Here is a 4,841-nt window from a genome sequence, read left to right on the forward strand (position 1 = left end):
CTTGACATACTCCTTTCCCTATTTGGAACCAGTCTGTTGTTCCATGTCCAGTTCTAACTGTTTCTTCCTGACCTGCATACAGATTTCTCAAGAAGCAGGTCAGGTGGTCTGGTATTCCCATCTCTTTAAGAATTTTCCACAGTTTGTTGTGATATATTGCATTTAGTAACCATATCTACTTAGTCTCCTCCATCTGTGACATTTTCTCTATCTTTTCTTGATTTTTATGACTTTGATATACTTGAAAAGTACTGGTAAGTTATTTTGTAATATGTCCCTCAATTTTGAGTTTGACTGGTGTTTTCTTGATCAGATTGAGCTAATGCATTTGGGGCAAGAATATCCCAGAAGTCATGTTGTGTTTTTCTCAGTCTACCATACACCGAGGGGTGTGTGATGTCAATACATGTTATTGCTGGTGACTTATTACTTACTGCTGCTGGGACAACTCTGGCCCTTGAAGCCTTCTTGATGGCTGCAGGATGTGGCATTCTGGTCCTGGCAGACTCTGGAGAAAGGCATTCTTACAATCACAGGATTCCTTCTTCCCAGAGCAAAGTGATAAATGCCACATCCTGCAGCCATCAAGAAGGCTTCAAGGGCCAGAGGTATCCCAGTGGAGTTAGGGTACACCCAGAGGGAGTGAGACAATGAGTAGAAAGAGGTCAGTGCAGTGCCAAGATGCTGCCGATTGGCTGTGATTCAGGGGTCTTGCGCAAAAGGGCTGTCAACTGGTCTTCCAGAGGCTGCATCAAGAGCCTGGGTGCCAGAGTTAGAGATGGAGTCAGCGGAACTGTGGCAGCCAAGGGGAACCAGAGAGAGCGTCACCTTCCATATGCTCAACCACCAACACAATGCCTGCCTTCATCAGGATACTTGTCCATGTGGCTGCAAGAGACAGAAGAGAGAGCTGTACCAGAAACAGGGTGAGCAAGAAGTCCAAGCAGGCCTAAGGGAGGGGGCACCAGATGCTGTAATCCCTTCACTCCCAAGCATCAACTCTCAAGAAATGTTCTTATGTATACATAAGAGGACATGTTAAAGAATGTTCACATCAGTATTGTTTGTCAGAGAAAAAATAACTTTAGTCATGTAATAAAACAGATGGCACTGGTATTTGAATGAATTACAACTGCACATATTAACAAGAAAAAAAACTCCAAAAACTTAAAATAAAAAGTAAGTTACAAAAGGATACTTAGAGTATGATGTTGATTATATAAAGTTTAAAATCTGCAAAATGATACAACTGTTTTGGATGCACATATAACTAGTAAAAGCATGAAGACTTACCTGAGAATGATAGATATGAAATTCAGGATGATGGTGTTTTGGCAGAAGAAAAACAGAGGGGAATGCGGTCAGGAAGGTGCGCCTTCAACTGTTTGTAAGATTGAACCAAGAAACAGACACAGTGATGCTCTTCATATTCTTTTAATGCCTTTTTATATATATTGAATATGTTATTTTTCAAAAAAGAAATTTAAAGGTTTATAGTTTATTATTCTCTCTACTTTTCTGGAATTTGGAGTTTCTTCAAATTAATAAAATACCATATTTTAATATACACTCTATATGCATCACTTCCCCTTTCATGTCATCTGTATTTTATTACTCATATGAATTGAAGGGAAAATGGAATTATTTCAAAAGTAGTGAACCAAGGCCTCCTCTGCTAAGAACCAGAACTTGAAATAAATTAGGTTTGGTTCAGTCTGGAGTATTAATTGGATTTAATTATTTATAAGCTAAGTGTCATATGGGTCCATGAACCTTAAAAGAACTAATCACATTTCAAAGGGCATTGAAAACCATATAAATGTAATAAAGTTGTACAGTCTAATTATCAGCACATTATCTGAGAGTCTGTGGAGAAAGTGGCCTATTTGACATTCTAGAAACTAGCCCAGACTTTTACATCAGACTTTGTGCAATGTCATTTAATACTCGTGGAGAAGAAACAAAGATTTTACACACACACACACACACACACACACCCCACAACGCATATTTCATAAGGATACATTCACATTTAAAGACATATCAGATGCATTTGTGGATGATTATCTGGGGGTGAATAGAGATGAATGGGTAAAAATAAAATGATATAAAACTAGAAAGAGGCCTTATGTGGACTGGTAATAATTTGCTATGAATTGAGTAAAATTGATCCAGCTCTCAGCACTTGAGATAACTTAAAAAAAACCCTAAACACAACAACAACAACAACAAAAAACACACACACAAAGCAACCTGGACCTTAAGTTACTTAAACTATTAGAGAAAAAAAAGATTTCATAATATAAATGTGATAGCTTGTAAGGTGCTAAGCACTTCTGGATTCTTAGTCAAAGAAATAGTAATCTCTCATTACTATATGCTTCAATGCTTTGTGCTCAGGTGGCGAAGAGCTGACTCATTGGAAAAGACCTTGATGCTGGGAAAGATTGAGGGCAGGAAGAAAAGGAGTCAACAGAGGATGAAATGGTTGGATAGCATCACTGACTCAATGGACAGGAGTTTGAATAAACTCCAGGAGATAGTGAAGAACAGGGAAGCCTGGCATGCTGCAGTCCATGGGGTCCATGGGGTTGCAAAGAGTCAGACATGACTTAGTGACTGAGCAGCAACAACAATCTCTCATTAATGCATTTGTTTACCCTAATGCATTTAGTAATTTGGTTACCAAACTTTTTTTTTTCCCAAAAAGGGGGAAAGACTATCATAACACATTCAGTGGAAGATATCTCATAGTTTATACTGTTCTTCATGCATTTATCTCTTTTGAATGTCACACTTGGCTCCAAGTGAAGAACCAAGGCACACAGGTTAGAGAGAAGCCATGGGGAGAAAAGTGAGCTTTGAGGAAGGATGTCACAGCCCTGGCATGAGTAAACAGGAATTCCTCTTTCATTTTGGTGTGAAAAGAATGTAAAGGTAAATATCCAAGTGATGCTACATGTGACACATAAGGATACATGTTGCATGAACACCTGATTCTAGTTATATTAATAAAGCAGAGTATTTAAACCAAATCATTTGGTTAATGTGATATGACACTGACCATCTTATGGGATACTTTGGGGATTTCTGTGTTAAAATGTAGGTTTGTTTTAGAGAAGACAGAATAGGCTCAATACAGTGAAGTTTTATTCATCACTTATAACATTGTCCGGGGTCTCGGACTGTCCCTTAACAGCTTCTCTCCAAAGGGGGACCCAGAGATCTTAATTTCTTCATCTAGAACACATGGCATCCAAGGGAAGAGAGAGCTGGAGGATTTTTGGAGGACGTTTCAGGACCCACACTGAAGGTGGCTTCCATTGCGCCCCCTGCATTTTACTGGATAGAAGCCAGTCGTAGACCCACAGCATAACAGCAAGGAAGGCTGGGAAAAGCAGCACCCCCACTCCCCCAGCATCCAAGAAGAGTAAACAGAGTGAGGAATGCCCTTGCTGCTTCTGCCAGACAAGTGGTATCAGGAAAATCATTGAAGAAATCAGAAATCACTACCTTCAGATGCTTGTGACCATATGCAATATGTGACCACTTATTTATAGACACCAACGCTAATCATTAAAACAATTAATCCTGATTTTTCAGGTTGATCTCGACAGCAAGTCTCAGTATAAAAAGAGCAAAAGTCCAGCCTAATTTCCCCCTAGTTACGCAGAGGCTCAGAAAAATGGTAGAATTATTGGTGCTCCTAATGGGCCTGATCTGATAATAGTAAATAAACCTTATATTCCAGTAAGGTCCATTACTCTGCATCTCTTGAAGTGTAGTTTTGAACCCAACAAGGTAATCTCATTTAGTTGAAACAAATTCAAAATTCAACCATTTATTTTGATATGAATTTTAAAAAGAAGAAAGAAAAGGAGCAAATTAATTTTATATAACAGCAAAACTGGAAAAAAAAAAAATACTACTGCCTGGCCTCCCTTCAGCCTCCATAAACCTCAGAGAAAAAAATAATCAGTATATCAGGAATTCAAAACGGCCAGGAAACCAAAAGAACACTTATTTCAACATTATCTGCAAAAGCCCTGTGAGTCAGGGAAGTGCCCTCACAGCCCTCCTCACTTAGAACAGCTGACCAACCTAGAGTCAGAGAGCCTAGTCATTGAGGGTTAACCATTTTGGCTTCATGGATCCCTTAGTATTACCACTGCTGGAACTAATATCACTATAATTATGACTCCTATTCCCAGCTTGCATCTATTGATTGAGTGCACTCTGCTCTGCACTTACACAAACTCTCTATGTTAATGCTTAACACAGACTAGTATGAAGAAATATCATGATGTCCTTTTTTTTTTTAATTGAAGGATAATTGCCCTACAGAATTTTGTGGCTTTCTGTCATACATCAGCAAGGATCAGCCATAGGTACACCCATGTCCCCTGCCTCCTGAACCTCCCTCCCATCTCCCTCCCCATCCTACCCTTCTAGATTGTCACAGAGCCCCTGTTTGAGTTCCCTGAGTGATACAGCAAATTCCCGTTGGCTACCTATTTTACATATGGTGTTATAAACTTCCACAGTACTCTCTCCGTACATCTCATCCTCTCCCTCCTCCCCTCCCCCTATGTCCATTGGTCTATTCTCTATGTCTGTTTTTCCATTGCTGCCCTGAAAATAAATTCATCAGTATCATCTTTTTAGATTCCATATACAATATTTATCTTTCTCTTTCTGACTTATTTCACTCTGTATAAGAGGCTCTAGGTTCATCCATCTCATTAGAACTGACTCAAATGCATTCTTTTTTATGGCTGAGTAGTATTCCATTGTATATATGTACCACAGCTTCTTTATCCATTCATCTGTCGATGGACATC

Source organism: Cervus elaphus, chromosome 19, assembly GCF_910594005.1.
Source record: "Cervus elaphus chromosome 19, mCerEla1.1, whole genome shotgun sequence".
Lineage (NCBI taxonomy): Eukaryota > Metazoa > Chordata > Mammalia > Artiodactyla > Cervidae > Cervus > Cervus elaphus.